Source organism: Ambystoma mexicanum, chromosome 14 (genome assembly GCF_040938575.1).
Source record: "Ambystoma mexicanum isolate Mex_15411 chromosome 14, UKY_AmexF1_1, whole genome shotgun sequence".
In the NCBI taxonomy this organism is placed as follows: Eukaryota; Metazoa; Chordata; class Amphibia; order Caudata; family Ambystomatidae; genus Ambystoma; species Ambystoma mexicanum.
The window spans coordinates 663,010,251-663,027,766 of record NC_090940.1 but is presented as its reverse complement, the minus strand read 5'-3'; the positions used below and the strand labels follow the sequence as shown (position 1 = coordinate 663,027,766).

At 44.0% G+C, this 17,516-nt stretch overlaps 1 protein-coding gene across 3 annotated transcripts in view; it reads left to right on the top strand.

Annotated features, from left to right (window-relative positions):
* The window catches only part of BRF1 (BRF1 general transcription factor IIIB subunit), a 1,105,609-nt gene that overhangs the window by 25,732 nt on the left and 1,062,361 nt on the right, over nucleotides 1–17,516 (top strand). Inside the window, exon 2 of one of the 3 annotated variants that reach the window (XM_069638205.1) lies at nucleotides 14,375–14,481. The exons of the other annotated variants lie outside the window; for them this stretch is intronic. The gene's annotated coding sequence lies outside the window, so the exon portion shown is untranslated. The remainder of the gene's footprint in view (nucleotides 1–14,374; nucleotides 14,482–17,516) is intronic. 3 annotated transcript variants of the gene reach the window in all.

Sequence of the window (17,516 nt, the reverse complement as noted above, 5' to 3'; positions counted from 1 at the left end):
GCTGGGCTCATCTCCCATCACGGACTCCCTCAGTCACTCTCTGGCCTCTGCAGAGTCCTTTCTTCAGGTCGGGTGCAGACTTAGAATCTCTGGGTTTTCCAACAAGGATGGAAGACGCAGAGTCTTCTGTTTCTACTTTATAGGTCTCACTCTTCCCCAGCGTAATGTCGACACCTGTTGTCAATGGCTCCTTGGTATTTCTCATGCCTCCTGTGAGCCTCCGCATCCCAGTACTAGCTCAGTCAGTAATCCTCATGTCTTCTTTGCTCTTCTTCGTCTTAGTATTTTCTGTCTTGGCTGTACCCCAGGTACTTTAGAAATACACTGGTCTGCTCTCAATATAGTGGTTAGAAATGGAGGCAGGGGGGTTTAGGAATGTGGGAGGGGTTGCGTTGCTCAACTGGTTGTACCCCAGGTGGTCGTCCTTACTCCAGAGGGGAAGTCCCTCCCCATGAGGTCCTCCTGCATTAAACCACTCTTACGGGGACAATTGGATAGGGGCTGCACCTCCCTGGCCTTATGGGAAAGGGGTCTCCCCAGGGGAGAAGTGACAATACCTGGTTAATCGTCACAGAATCTCTAAATGCCCAGAATGAAGGCAAAGGATTGTTCCAAATTCTAGCCTGTGTGGCTGCAGGGTCTGCCTCGTCTGGGCTTCATAAGAACCCGGTTCACGGCTTATGGAAAGTGAGGGATTCCCATCTTGCTTGGCTTTACAGCACTGCCTGCAACCTCTTACCAAGCCAAGAACATGCATCCCAATCATCGGAGGCCCCGGTTCATGGTCAAACTTTGACTTTCATAAGGCATTGAATCAGAAGAAACAAGGCCCAGGTTTCAGTCCCATAGAGATCTTTACATTCTACAGTGAATTCTGGGCACCTCCATTGGCAACTCTTTTTAATGCCATCGCAACATGGATTAAAAACTAGACGTGTTCTGTTAAAGTTATAGTCCCAATTTTCTAAAAGGGTAACCGTAGAGATTCACCCATCTATCTACTGAGTGTAGCCTCTCAACTTTATGGTAGATCATTTACATAGGATTGCTGGGTCGGGATTATTTTCCAGCACTCAGTTCAGGTTCTATGTTGACTTAGGCACAGTAAGAGCAGTCGCTTCTTTGCATCTTATGCTGGGTAAATATTGCATTGGGTGGAGCTCAATGCTCAATGTGGCATACATGAATCTCCCTAGTGCATTTGATTGCATTGATGGAAACTAGTATGTGCACATGTACATTTTAAAGGGCTAACCCAACCCAATTTGGAATATCCTGAAGGCACTCACTCTGATTTGAAGGTGTCATTTGGTATAGCCCACGAAGATAACTGACAACAGGGATAGAAATACGGCTTTGACTAGCAGGAGCTGAAAGTAGCTGCTAGGTATTTGTCATCACTCAGTAAGCAAGAGCTACCTCTGGGAACCAGGAGCTGTTACATAGTGTTCCACAAATGGAACTCCCTCGTAAGATGAAAACTATAACTTTGTCCATTCCGTATGACCAATTATGCTTTAAATGTCTTCTAGATGTTAATTTATGCACATTCCCAAACCCACAGATTTAATATCCCATTGGTATGTTTGTATGGTCCCAGCTGACTTGGAGTGAGAAATAGCTCGTGGTGGCTGTTGTCGAATAAAGCAGGCTCTTCTAGGCTATACGCAGGAGATAGATTTGCTTCCAGCAATTCTGAACCCTGCATCTCGTTTCCATCAAGATGGGACATGCAACAGTGGTGCCTCCAGTCTCTCCTATTGTTCACCCCCTTTTCAATTTATATATTGATGATTTCAATGTTTTATTAGTTGATCATCAGTTACTGATGTCTCCAAAGTATCTGGTAATCCAGTATCAATACTCGACGTAGGGGGTGCATTCTTATTGGCAATGGAAACCCAGATGCAACTTACTTATAGATACCAGGGGACTTTTAAATAACATCTCCACTTTTAAAATTAAAGTGGTAAATCGGAATCATAAATCATTGTTAAGTTGGGCCCAAAAGTACCAATAAGAAGAAAATACTCCATAACGGAGTAACCCGAAGTGCACAAGAAAACCCAGCTTTATTCCAAAACAAACGGCCGCTGGGGGGTGTTCAGAGGACAATCTCAAAATGGTGTTGGCACCAACAACCTTTAACAGAAGAAAACATCACAATTGATGTCATTGTAAATACAATCACAACAAACTTGTATTCTCATACTTGATTGGACGTTAGAGTATAGAATATATATTTATCTACAAGTGACCTCCTTATAATTGGTAGTTCTACAACTCATAACCCCACCTAGGATCAGCCCTCTACAGATAAAACATTTGAATCAAATATACCATTTGCTGGCATTCTACTACTAGTTGGTAAGAGGAACAGACTGATTGGTTGGTAGTTTTGTCCGACCTCGAACACCTTGCGGAGTGCCAAGTTACATGATGGGCACAGAGAGATGGACGAACCGCTATGATCCGGTTTAAAGAAGTTACTCGCCTCTGTTCTCAGGCCTGGGGTCTTCTCGATCAGTTTTGTTTGTGGCCTTGGCTGTCTCTGTGTCTGGATGTGCAGAGGGAGTGACAGTGAAAGGGGCCCTTAGGGGACCCTGACGTCTATGGAAACAAGGCGGGTCACCACACACGACAGAGACGCCAGACACGAGGTTGTATTCCCAAAGCTAGGGTTTTATTGCAAAGCAAAAGTCTCAGTTGGCCAACTCGGTCTCACGCCCCGCGACGTGTATCTCTAGACCTCGAGGGACGCAAGAGAGTGAATTACGTACATCAGTTACATATACACAAAATGCATATCAAACAATCAGCTATGACATGGTTAACACCCCCCCTTTTTTGGGTTTCTTTGAACTTGATGTGATGATGGACATCTCCGACCACTATGACACCTTCAAACATCTATTCTAGTAACAATTTGCAATTTGTGAGTGCAAAGGCATCTTTTGGTTATTGAATACAACACGGCGCTTCTGTTCTTGGAAGCAAACTACATACGGGGAAGGGGGAGTTGCATTCCGGATCTTGCTATCTATCAGGTGCTATTCGCGTCCTGGGAGCCGACATGCTCTAGCGGGCTTAGCAAAGGGGGGGCCGTTGAAACAGCATAATTCAAGCCTTTAGCGGTATTATTCTAACATATTCTACCATATAACGAGAATGGCTGGCAGCTGTGAAATGATTAAATGCCCTGCAGCTCTGCTTCAAGGCTACATTCGGGAGGGAGCCGGGCATTCTTCCTGGCGCTGCCTACGTTTGTGTTTCAGCGAACTCTTGTTATCCTCACGGCCCTGCGGCCTTGTCCTTTTCACATACAGACAACAATGTTCCACAGTCGAGCAGTGTAAGCGGAAAATATACTGCGAAGCAATAGGAACAGAAAGCAATGAGCAATGGTTAGAAAACAAAAATGGCGATTCTTGCTACATCAAAATGGCCGTTCATTGGCAAACTCGAAAACCTATATTCTGTCGTAACGTGCATGAGCCGGTTGGTCCACGGCCATGCGTTTGCGGTCTCAAAGTAGAGGTATCCGTATTTCTAGACTGACAAACCCTCCTTTGGCTTTATGCCAAACGTCTCATCTATTTATTGAGACCTCCTCTAGTGATGATGAATCTGAAGTACTTATGTCTGAGTCTTGCATGCTATCGTGGACATCATTGTCTTCATCAATATCTGTTGCCATCAACTCTTTCACTACTCTCATCTCATTTGGGTCTGGGCTAGTTCGATCATGAGGTTGTTTTTTCTTTATCATATGCATGCATCCTTCCGTACATCCCTCAGTTACGTCTGCGCAAACTATGGGTAAACAATGTATACAACAACAGCACGTTCGGAATATTCCGAACACCCCTACTAATATTGAGATCAACTTCCATCCCCAAGATCGTAGTATTCCCCAAAACCAAGATCCTATTCCCCAGCTCCCTTCTCCCGTGGGGAGTTCAGAGCTTAGATCGTGCATTTTCTTTATTGCTTCAAACATCGTGGGGGAATAGTCATCGACATAAATGCTGATCCCACTATTTTGCAAATTCCCCCACGATCAACCAGGATTACATCGAGAGCCATTCTATTTTGCACCGTCATTAACCTTATTCCTCTTTCTTCCAACGTCATGTTAAATAATATATCTGTTGTTGTGTTTATTGTATTCTTTAGGATTCTGGACAGTTGCCTTATATTATAGGAGTTCACTATCTGTCCTAAGAATGGAAGGAATGGTTTTGCTACATCAGTTGCTATTAAAACACCTTTGTCAGTCCTTTTGACTCTAGTTCTGGATAATCTGGCCATTGCTGCTGTTTCTAAGAGGAATACTCCTGGGAACAGTAGCCCTAGGTAACATGTACCTCCCCAGTTTCTGGGCAACCAAGGATATGCTTTCTCTCCACATATAAAATAAACTGGATCACCTACATATAATGGTTCTATTTCCCATTTTAGTACCACTGTATTCACACAACCAGTATATGTTCCGACTGAAAAAGATCCTTTCTTTTTTAGACAAAAAGGGATAGTTCTTGGGCTATAATTCACCGTGTAAGATGGGGGAATTGCATCTTTGTCCCCTTCTGTTCTTACACGAAACGTCATTACAGATGTTTTTTTCTGGCGGGGACAATCTATCTCGTCTATTTTGTCGTGTTATCTTCCGTGTACTTTTCCTCGTGGGCTTTGGGCATATTACTTGTGCTTTATGGAAAATGGAACAACCCACAGGCTTCATTATTATCTCCTCAAACTCATTCATGTTGGTTCTGTCTAATTGACCCGTATTACTCATTCCATTTCCCATAGAACATTGCACCTAAAGATGCACTACATGCAGAACTTAATGGTAATGGCTGCACATACTACCCTATTCCTTTTCCGGCATGCTGTGGTAAATGGGCACATACCCAGCAGTTTGTTTTCTTCAGGATTACATGTGTCATGTTCTTATCAGCAGTAAGATGTTATTTCCAAAACCTTCCCTGTGTTTTTCTTCCATTGGGGGTAGGGTATAAGTGATCACCTGAACCGGGCTTTCAGTAGTGGATATATTAATTATTGGTAAAAACATTTCTAATGGGTGTATTGTTTCTACCCACCATAATATTAAGGCTGTCGATATTGGTGCTACCACGCTCATAAAGCACATTATTATCGTTAGTGCCAGCATACAATTTGTTTTACCATGCGTTTTTCTTAAACTTATAGTCTTTATAACTGACTCATTCTCAGCGGTGGTGGTGCAGGAGGAGGCTGGAACCGGTCCCGGCATGTTTCTCGTCCTTCTTCTTCCTTATAACAGTTTGTTGTGGATATCTCTCTTCGTCCCGCTTGCTCTGATGTCTATAAGTTCAATGGAATTCTCACAGTTCAGTTTTGCCTGTCCTTTTTAGCCTGGATTCGATTATTCTTTTTTAGGCAAGATCACTTGTCCCTTCTTATACTGCTCAGAGGACCTTTGATCAGTTATCACATCAGTATCATGTGCACCCAGGTTGTCCGCTCTGGTTCCGGACACATGTACTTTTTATGATTGCACCGAGGAGCCGCCAGTCTTGAATTGTCCGATTTGCACAATTCTCACGCTTCTCTCCTCTACACCCCTGGTTCCTTCTCCGTCCATGAGCTGAACCAGAGGTTGACCATAAACACCAAAAAAGACTGCAGATCACTTTGTCTTCCGAGGCCGCAGGTTGTATCGCCTTGCTCGTGGTATCTTATGATACGTGAACAGTGCCGGTGCACTTTCAGATTCAGGCTTGAAGTCAGCCTGTGGCGCTACTGCAGGTGCTGGTGTGTGCAGATCCGTTTTTTGGCGTGCTGGCAACTGCTGGTGGGCGGCAAAGGGGTACACAATTTGGTTTTGCTGGTATCTGCAAGGCAGATTTCACGTCGGTCAGCAGTGATGTCGATCCTGCTGGGCAATGTTGGGGCACTCTTTGCCCTTCCCCCTTTTTGGCAATCGTCCCAGGCTTTGTTTCGAGTTTCACTTCTCGTTTTGGCATATTAGGTGGCTGCTCACTGGCAACAGTTTCTTTCGTTTGTGGGACCGCTGTCTCTTTCCGGTCATCAGTGTCGGGCAAGACTTTCAGTGCAGTTGGAATCTTTTTGGCATGGGTGGCATGGATCCACAACTTCCTTCCATCCACCCGTATTGCTGTCTGCGTCGCCAAAAGTACTTGATGGGGCCCGCGCCACCTGGGTGCTAATGATGACTTTCTTTCAAAGTTTTTTAGCAGCACCCAGTCTCCTGGCTCCAGCGCGTGCCTCGGACCGGTATACCGCACGGGTAATGCCTCCGGCACCTGCTGATGAATCGAACGCAATTTCTGCATTAAAAGGCCACAATAAGTACTAAGCACAGGATGTTCTATCTCAATGAGTCGTTTTGGCTGAGGTGCGCACCAAACATTTGCCGGCCTCCCCATTACGATTTCGTACGGGGAGAGCCCAGTTTTAGCCTGTACAGACGTACGCATGCATAATAGTGCTATTGGTAATGCATCCACCCAACTCAACTTGCTTCCCGCGCAAAACTTGCTAATCTTTGATTTAAGAATCCCGTTGTGCCTCTCCACAAGACCGGCAGAACTCTGATGCCTTGAACTATGAAATCTCTTATCAATCTGGAGACCAGCACATATCTGTAATACCACTGCACCCACAAAATGCGGTCCATTATCAGACCATAGGACCCAGGGCAAGCCAAATCTGGAAAAATACTCCTTCAACATTACTTTTGCCGTACAATCTTTCAAAGGATATGCCTCCACCCACTTAATGAATACACAGATTACCACCAAGACGTATTTTAAGTTTTGGCACCTCTCCATCTCTATGAAATCAAAATGAACTACCTCAAACGGCATGGAGGGCGGGCCAAAACTGTCTGTTGGTGTCACTGTTCCCTTTCCTACATTGTGTTGTAAACACGTGATACAGTCTGCACCAACCTCTCTGCATTCTTTTTTATGTTTCATTCTGCCATACTGTAGAAAGGTGCTGTATCATTTTCTTGGCACAGATGTGCGTAGGGCTGTGGGCCATTGTGACCATTGCAGTCACACACAAATTTGGTAACGTCCAGTTTCTAGTTCCCTTGTCCAAACAACAACCCTCCAAATCCAACTCAGCAGATCCCTCTGCCCATCCCTGTATTTCATCGGCTGTGGCCTCGGCCTGCATTTCTTTGACAGTCGCAACTCCATCTTCTATCGTACTTCCTCTGTCTGAACCGTCATCATCTTGGTATTCAAATCAGTGGCAATTTGTTTCGCAATTCTGTCTGCAAACGCGTTTCCCTCTATTTTGCATGTTACTTTTTTATGTGCCTCGCATTTCACTATTGCTAGGCGCTTTGGAAACTTGAGTGCAGACAGCAATCGTACAATCAAAGGGCCATGTTGAATTCTGGCACCATGTGATGTCAGAAACCCTCTCTCAGCCCAGAGTCGACCAAAGTTATGAACCACTCCAAAAGCATACTGACTATCAGTATATATATTCACATTCATATTTTCAGAAATCTTGCAGGCTCTGGTTAATGCTATTATTTCCGCGGCTTGTGCTGAATTATAGGGGATTCTTTTACTTTCTACAACACTCTCTAGGGTTGTGAAAGCGTATGCGGCGGTTGTCGTGCCACCTGGTAATTTAAAACATGAGCCGTCACAAAATAACTCTCCATCCGGCTCTTTCTGTGGAATATCACTTAAATCAACTCTTCCCTTGGTTTCTTCCTCAGTGACCATTAAGCAATCGTGGGGGGGTGATTCATTCTTCCCAATTTCTTTTATCGTTAATGGCATTAATTCTGCAGGATTCAAAACGCTACACCTCATAATTTGGATATGGGGCGCGAACAAGATAATCTCATATCTTGTCAATCTAGCAGAGGTGAGGTGTTGCGTCTGTGTCCTATTTAATAGAATGTCTATGGCATGTGGCACCATCAGAATTAAAGTGTGCCCCAATACCATCCCTTCGGTTTGTTTCACTGACGCAGCAGCCGCCGCGACAGATCGCAAACATTGTGGTAGTGCGCGCGCTACAGTGTCCAGCGCAGAAGAATAATAGCCGCACGGCCTATTTCTTCCACCTTGTTCCTGTGTCAAAGCCGCCAATGCACATCCTTCACCTTCACACACAAATAGTCTACAAATGTTCTCATAGTTCGGCGTGCCCAAAACTGGAGCCGAGCATAATGCAGTTTTCAATCCATCAAATGCTCTCTGACATTCCTCATCCCACTGCAAAGGCATAACCGCATCTTTTCTAGTTAAATTCACTAATGGTTTCACAATTAACGCAAAATTACCAATCCATTGTCGGCAATATGAAGCCATGCCTATTATGGCTCTGACTCTTTTTTGTGTCTTTGGAATAGGCATACAAGAAATACTTTCTATGCGTTCTGGCATTAGTCTTATCCCTCCTTTCGAAAGTAGGTAGCCCAAATAAGCCACCTCCTTTCGTTTATACTGAAATTTCTTCAAACTAGCTTTATGGCCATGTGCCGCTAGGTGTGACGGTAGTAATACAGTGCTTTCTTTACAAATCTCCTCTGTGTCTGCAGCTACCAATAAATTGTCTATGTATTGCAAAAGTACACAACCCACGGGTAATTCCAGCATGTCTAGCTGTTCTTTCAATGCTCTACTGTAAATCCTTGGACTTTCCGTATAACCTTGTGGAATCTGCGTAAATACTGTCCTTGTCCACTGGAATACTAAAGAATGCATTTTTCAAATCTATTACACTACAATATTTTGCTGAAACAGGCATCATTGTCAATATTGTAGTGACGTCTGGCACTAGAGGAAATTGCGGATCAACTACCTTATTCAATGCGCGTAGATAAATTATGAAACGGTATGGTGCCTCATTACCTCCTTTTTTATAAACCGGAAGAATCCGGATGTTGCATGTACTGCCTGTGATTTCCTCTATTACCCCTAATTTCACCAAATCGGTAACAATACTCTTCAATCCTTTCTCACCTTCAACCGAAATTTTGTATTGAGGTATTCACGGTAGGGTAACACCTTCTTTTAAAATAATCTTTACTGGCTCTATCTTTAAACATCCCACATCGTTGTCATGCATTGCCCATATACAGGTTGGTACTTTACTTAGTTCCCCTGGTAACGCTTCGGCCATGAATTCTGACACAGGGGCATCGTGTGGCCATATCGTTAGAAACACTCCGTCTGCCGTGCAATGTATAACAGAACCTAGTTTTTTCAACAAATTTAATCCCAACAAATTTTCTCCACAATTTTCTGTTAGAAGGAAAGGACAATGTTCGGTGAATGGTCCTATGGTAACTGGGACTGGTTTGGACAATGGTTTTATGACTGGTGTACCTGCGAACCTTACAGAAATATTCTTTTGCCCTGACAGTGGTATATTCGGAACCAAGTGATGGTCTATTAAACACTTCTGTGCTCCTGTATCTACAAGAAAGCGGTGCTCCTCATTCCCCGACTCTCATTTCTACGTAGGGTCCTCTCTGATTCACGGGAATAGACACTGGTTCCGACCCCTGTCCTGGGCTGTCCTATTGGGGAAATAACACATCGTCCGATGTGTAATCATTACTATTACTGTAATACGTGTTTGGCTGTGTTTCGAAAACATTTCCACTCTTCCCTCCATTTCCCCCACTCTGATTTCCATATTGTTGATTTTGCTGTCCCTGACTCTGGATTGGGGCATTTTGGTTTTGGCCTTGGTTTTGATTACCTCCGTTATTATGATGCTGCTGCATACTATTCCTATTTGGTCCATTCACTCCTGGGTGTCCTCTATGCTGTCTCCTCTGACCAGATCCATTTCTATTCTGTAGATGCGGGCATTGCGCTCGCCAATGTCCTTCCTCTTTACAATATGCACACTGATTCGGCCCCACTGTTCCCCCATGCATATTCGAACTACTCCTTCCTTGTGCGTTCCCTCGCCCTCTATTATGTCCTACTACTTGCTGCATTAATACCTGTGTTCTAATTAGACATTCCTTCAAGTCTGTCCCCACCTGTTTTAACAACGATAATTCGTTCACCATCTCCTTCTGCCCCGGCGATGGTAACTGCTGCCGTTTATTATGCGACCCCTTTTCCCCCTTCCCAGGTCTCCTGACTTCCCTACTCCTGTACGCGGGTGTAGTAAACACTTTGACAGGTGCAGTAAATGTTTTGACATAATCATTATCTAATTTATCTCTAAGCTCCATTGTAGCTGAGCTGTCCTTATTGCTGCTATGATCCTAAAATGCTAGGAAAATAAATATGCATGCATTATTCTCTTCTCTGTGAGCATGGACAGACACAAAATACAGCAGAAGTTGAACAGAAATAAACCATTTGTCATCCCACTGTGTGCTGTTTCTGACAGAAGCTCAGTGCACAGCTCGGAGAAAAAGGTCTAAACGACTCCTTCATGTCCTGCAATTTCATCCACGCAGATAAGAATGAAAATATGTACGCATAGAAAGATAAAAGGTGTCGTATTTACAAGATTTGATTGCATAAAATTGCCTGGTATGACACTTATCTGGATGGCCTGGCACCTAGGCTTTCGCTGACGTATTGTGATGGACTAACCAAATCTAAAAACAGCCTGTAAGGATGAGGCAGATACACGCCGCGCTCTTACCTTTCGTAAGATCTATAGGTAGCCACCCCGTTTAAGCCGGTGAGTTTACAGGGCAAATAAAATAGAAACGGTGTAAAGCGAGGCGAGTGTCTGTGGGTGTACCAATCTCGATGTGCTTAAACAGGGAGAACGCATTTTTCCGAGGAAAGGTGTTTTGTTTTCCCCAGGCAGCTAGAATCTTTGCACTGATCAAGCAACATGGCTAAGTTATATGGATGTCTGCGATTTACTCAAAAATATTTTACCTAATGGAGATTTAAAAAAAAAAAAGTTTTTGTTTATTGCATTTTAATACAACAAAACAGAGCAAACCCCTAATGGAGATTTGACCGAAATTTATTTCACTGGAAATCAAAATTAACTTTTTACCCTTTTTTTTTCTTCTTTTTATTTTTTTTTATAATGGGGCAGGGGCGAGACCCCCTGCAGCCCCTCTCACCGCCCCCCCACCCTAACTTATACCCTTGCCCCACAACCCACCTATTATGCACTATACATATACAACATTACCTACCATTGTTGAAATAAATTCAGTCAAATCTCCTTAGGTTAAATTGTATTCTGTGAAATGTAGGTACACAACGTTATATTGCTGATTTCTTTAGCCCTGAAAGCTCTCTTAATTGCGTGGTGTATCCTAAGAGATCTGTCTAGTGACGTTGTGAGCTGGGTCATTTGGCTAAAGTGCATTAAGTCCAGTTGGGCCATCTGCGTTTAGAACACATGATAGGTTTTCACTGCCGACACGTCTTCTCCAGTCACACTGCATTGGATGATGTGACTCCTAGAGTTGGAGAGCCTCATGGAGCACGAGCCATGAGCAGCAGTGTTGCTAGCCCTGGCTCAGGAATGCTGGTTCATCGTGTACATATCATGCTTTCTTTTAATACGATCACTGCTAAATGCAGCTGTCCTCAGGCAACCAGAGCGAGGGGCTGTTGTAATCCCACTTTTGTCGAGGACTTATTACACTTTGTTTTTTGTAATTTGTGTCCTCTCTTGAGGAAGAAAACTACAGTTTCTGTACTTCGATCATGTTGTTTAACCACTGCAGCGATCACTAATGTATTTGCAGTTGCTTAGTTATACCGACGAAAGATATTTGTGGGAATGCCTTCGAAATCGTTGAATTTATATATTCTTTTGTGGAGGAGTTTGCTTTTATAAATGTACTTATTTATAACTTTTACCCCTTGTCTTGCATTTGGAACTTTTATGGTATTTTGCCGGATTGAAGATGGTTTAACTTCCAGAGTAGCTTACTCCCCTTTCTTCCAAAGTTCAGAGCGCACAGACTTTACCCAATAAAAACGTTGTTCCCTCTCCAGATTGAAGTACTTTTATGCATTTAAAATATATTGTAAAATAAAAAAAGGCCATGTTTTATTGTACTGGGAACATTGCTGTGAATGAAAAGAACGGTGATCACATGTGCTGTCCTTTCATCAAGCAGCGCTACAGCAGAGTTTCTCTCTGTGGAAGGTGCTGCTTATGCCACTGGCCTGAACACCTCTCCTGAGCAGTGCAGATGTCCTACAGTAGGAGACGTGTTCACATGTTGCTTTCTTTCTGAGCCTGACTTTACAAGCCCCTCACCTGATGTTATTTTTTTAGCGCCCAAACCCAGACGTATCCCAGCGCTTGTTCAATGTTAGGGGGTAATGGCATAGACATCTGTGTCCCGCAGGGGCCCTTGGGTCTCCGCTACATTTCAAGGCATTTTTTCTTCTACGGTCCCCCCCCCCCTCTCCTTCGGGACCTGTCATTACCCATTATCGAGGGTTTGGTACCCCTTTGATTCTTTCATGAAACGTTGTTTTGCTGTTTTTCACAGCACTAGCACGGCCCGTTCATTCATTCGGGCTCTGTTTACTTTTTGAGGTAGTTGCCCCGCCTCCCGCGCCATTGGCTCTCTCGCCCCATGACACGCTCCACTCTGGTGAACGTTGCGGTTTTGGCACCAGCCACACCCTCGCTCAGCCCGCCTGGAGGCTGGTTGCCATGATAACCTTCCCGTGACTTGCAAGCCGGCTTCTATTAGCCTCAGCTGCTCGTCGCGCGAAGGCTTCATTGCAGCGCTCTTCTCATCATGACGCTAGGGATGCAACGGTATTACGGTATACCGTTAAAGATACCGTGAACCACTTAATTGAACAATAATAACCGTCACATTGTTTATACCGGTATACCGTTCATACCGTTAATCGTGCTTTTCAATCTGATTTGGAAAGGCTGCAGTAAGCAAGTTCTGCGTAGTCTTGGTCTTGCACTGTTGGATGTGCCGTCTGCCAAGTAGTTTCAGTTTGAGCAGTTTTTAATGCCATTCCATAAACCACACGTGCCTGACACAAAATCAACATGTTAGCAATAGGAAGAATAAATACAGTGCCAAGAAGGAAAGGGGTTTACTTTTTTTTATTTAATTTTTTTTTTTTAAAGCACTCACACAGCCCCAGGGCATCAAGGCGCTGTTAAAGAAATTGGTTTTGTTTATTTAGTTGCGTAATTGTTTTTGTCTTAGTTGCGTATTTATAACGCGCTTAAACACCCACAAGTTTCTATGCGCGGACCCAGGGATCGAACCTGTGTTGCTTCGCGTCGTCTTGCTTCCAAGGCACGCACGTTGCCGCTGAGCTATCCTCCCGGGACTTTGGGTTGGCGGCTTTGGGGTTTATATATTTATAATGGATAATGTTTTCTAAACATATGACAATGGCGTATTTCCCTGGTTCTATCATTGAATTTAAATATAATAAGTCACACTGCGAAATGTATTCATCTCCGTGGGTATTCCCTGCTGCCATACCAAAGGGTAACATGTCCGTGATTATTGAACACCTTTTGGCCCAGAAGTAAACTAAAGGCTGTAACGTAAAGAGAGAGTGCGTGTGCGTATACTACCATCAGACTCCATTGATCTGTGGCATGCAGATTATCAATATGGCAACATGTTCATCTTCACCAGTAGCCAGTGGGGGAGCTAAAAGCCTAAATGACCACTTAAGAAAAGCTATTCAGTTTGCTTTGCCAGTCGCAGCAGGGCTCCCCCCCTCCTCCCCCTCCTCTCCACACGTGCGTTTGTGTTTGGTGCAAGCAAGGGGTGTCATTTCAGTGGAAAGTATGTTGAAAAGCCCAATTCTGGCCCTGGGTGCATGGTTTTGTTTGTGATGATAAATCTGACAATTTATGACCTTTTAGAAAATATTTGTTAAGATTAGTTAACTCCACCTGCTATACCGCGATAACCATGATATACCGTCATTTGGCAAGAAGGTTATTGTACCATCATAAAACTAATACCGTGACACCCCTACATGACGCTGCAACTTTCTTTTTGCTGCACGCTCCAGCTCCATTAATCTTTTTAGCTGAGTGACCGCCGCTCTGCGAACGCACAGGTAAGCGGACCAGATGCGCTCCCTCTTTTAACACATTATTTAGGACCCCCACCCTTGTGGCACGCTCTGCTGCTGCCTTTCTTTAGGTGGTTTTTCCACCATTACAAACGTGAACATGTCGTCCTTTTTGGAACTCTCTCCTTAGGCAACTATGTGTTTTGTGCTACTTTTCTGCAGGTGGTTTTTCCACCATTTTATATATATATATCTATATATCTATATATATAGATATATATATATATATGCACACGTCGTCCTTTTTGTAATTTTACTCTCCGGCCGACTGTGTGTTTCTTTTCTTTTTTTTTCCACAGCATCATCTGTGCTGCCGGATTTGGTCCGTGCCTTCAGTCCATTCTGGACTGTGCCATCTTCATTCAAGCCTCTTACAATCCAGCACCGTCTGGTACCGTGCTAACAGGTAACCCCTCTGCCTTTCTTTATGCACCCCATCCTTTTTTTTTTCTTTTTTTTAATCTCTACCGGTGTGCTTCACACGCGCCACTATTTATCCTCATGAGCATCCGCTCTTCTTCTGCCTTTTGCTTGTGGTGCTGGATCCTCCTTAGAATTGTGTCTGTCGTCTCTTAGCCTTATCCCACTTTTCCAATTGATCTCTTTCTTTCCTGACTTTGGCCACCCCTGTGCTCTTACTCACCAGGCACCCTGACGCTTGGCTTGTTCACAACTATATATTAATACACTACTTGCTGATGCTTGTCTATAGGGTTTTGTGTATCAGCCAACCCAGTGACTTCTCCCCTCAGACCTGAGGCCTGCTCTCTCTCTTGTGCTTGCCCCCACAGTTGCTGGACTCCTTGCACACAAAGCTGGAAGTTCGGCCCAGGTCCACCCCATTAGGCTGAACCCAGAAGTATTGTAAGAATCCTAATACATCGGGATAGTAGCTCCACGGATTCCCCTTGCTTATACAGGGTGAGCGATCAGTGTCTGTGTGACAGCAGTCAACAGACTTTGATATCACACTGAATGTGTCTTTTAGAGTACTGTTTGTATCAACTATGTCCCATTCTTCTCTGCCCCCTTTAGGGAAAAACTACCATACTACATAAGTCCTGCCCTGAGGAAGGCCCCAACTACTGATGCCTGTTTTGACACGCCGAAACGTGTTATCCATGTGTTTTGTTCCCTTCTCATTTGGAAGTACTTTGGGAACAAGTTTTTGATCTCTCCTACACGTTGGCAGATAACCATATGGCAGATAACCATATAAACCAAGTTGACTGAATGATTTTCGCTTTTACCTACCAGGGTAATTTTTTATACACCCTGGTAATACCTAGTCCACAGGAACAACTCTTTTCCTGTTAGGATATTTTCATCAAATGAAGCTATTGAAAACTATCCAAACGGCTCCTTGATGAATATACCACTCTTGGTGAACTTATGTATATACGATGAATGCTATGTTTTATGTCTTTTTTTTTTTTCTTCTTCTGATATTTTTTCTTTAACTCGTGTAAAAAGTAATTTGAATAACAAAATGTGTTTTGAATAATACATTTGTTTGTACTCTTAGGACTTTATTCTTTGGTTTTTGTTCCTGTGACTTTCTTTGAAAGCATATACCTTGTACTAATATGGAGATTCAACCAAAATAATTGACAGAAATTAGGACTGTCACCAGCGTGGATACCTCTTTTGGTTCTTTGTTTAAAAGTTAATGGCATAGTGAAACAGTGTGCATAAAATGGTATTGCCCAATTTGCTTGTTTGTTTTTGATCGTTATGTCTTTTTGACCTAATTATTGCTTTAAGTTTTATACCTTCTTCACTTTTTGACCACCTTATGTGAACATGAGGAGTATGGGATGCGGGGGTGTGCATGAGGAGCGGGTGTTGCAGGGGTGTCCCTCGCTCATGTTCAGGTATCTGCGGCCTTAACAATGGAGGTTGGGGACAAAAAATTGCTCAGGCCCCCGTATTCAATGAACGGTCAAAACGGGGGCCCGAGCAGTTTTACGGTTGGATCACATACAGCCCATAAAATACCTGTTATGCATATTTGTTGAATAACCAGGTTTTTAAGAGTTTTTTGCAGACTTGGTACGATGGCTCATTTCTCATGTGGGCTGGGAGGGTGTTCCAAAAGTTGGGAGCAGTGACACAAAAGCTAGCGCCCCCCGCACGCTTGCGGTTGAATTTGCGGGTGAGAAGAGCGCAGCTGGATGAAGATTGGCGGGATCGAGTCCCTGGTTTGACTGAGATGCTGGGGATGAGGTTTCAGAAGCTGCAGTTACACCCGGACCATTGTCTCTCTGCCAGATCCTGGACCTTAGGCTCTTGCTCCACGTTATTCCTGATGAGGAGAGCAGCTTCACTCCTTTTCTGTCTCAAGTCTATGCTGGGGCTGGGTATGAGGTTTCAGAAGCTGCAGTTGCACCCGGACCATTGTCTCTCTCTGCCAGATCCTGGACCTTAGGCTCTTGCTCCACGTTGTTCCTGATGAGATCAGCTGCACTCCTTAAAAGTCTGGCTTGCAGGTTCCATGTCTCTCGCTTAAAGCCTTTCCTTGCAGATTTCTTGCTTGATCCTTGTGTATTCCCATCGCCTCCCGAAATAACTTGTTGATATAGCAAGAGTGCTGCACGGGAGACGTGTGTTTCTAGTCCATTGTTCTGTGTGGGGAGAGATAAATATGAGTTTGTTACAAAAGTGGAGGGGGCAATGGTTGAGCGAGAGTGGGCCTCTTGGAGTGGTAATTGTCTTTATTAAAAATGCTTCCTGCACTTCCATTTTGAGTTGAAGGGCATGGGGTGAGTGACCCGAAGGAGTTTGAGCTCATGTAAGTCTTGTCAAGTGCTTGTTTTGCTGCCCATTTCAAGTTCCGGAAAAGCATGTGTAATTTTGCTTCGAGTTTGTGGAGTGACCATCCGGCTAGTTTGATCGCCCTTAGTAATTAGCTGATAAGTAGTGCATAGATTTGTGACATGTTTGTGTGAATACAGGCAGTGAGTGGAGTCGCTCTCTGATCGATGCTGTGTGAGTGGACCTCTGTTGGCTGAGGACTTTGTGCTGTTCTCATGCTCATGTCTGTTGAAAATCCAGGTTGTCTGGGATTTTCTGAAGGCTCAATGGCTTTCCTCTGTCTGGGCCTTGTATTCCCGAGTTTGGTTGAGATAACAGGAATATCCTGCTTGGTGTTTCTGGTTGACGTGTGGCACTGCTGCTAGGGCTTCATTGCTTGAACTGTTTTCAATGGTTTCTAGTGGATGAATTTCCTTGTACTGGATACTGAGCTCCCTCTCTGGACGATGACTTTGACATTCGAGTTTTTAACATTTGACTAGCAGTCTGGGTAGTGTTCAGAACCCTGGGGAGATGTATTTGTGTCTTTTAAGTATTAGAAATCTAATTCGGATTTCATGAGCAGGAGCCGACACTTGCTCCTGGGTATCGGACATCGCCTTCTAGGAAGGAGCTAGTACCCGACAC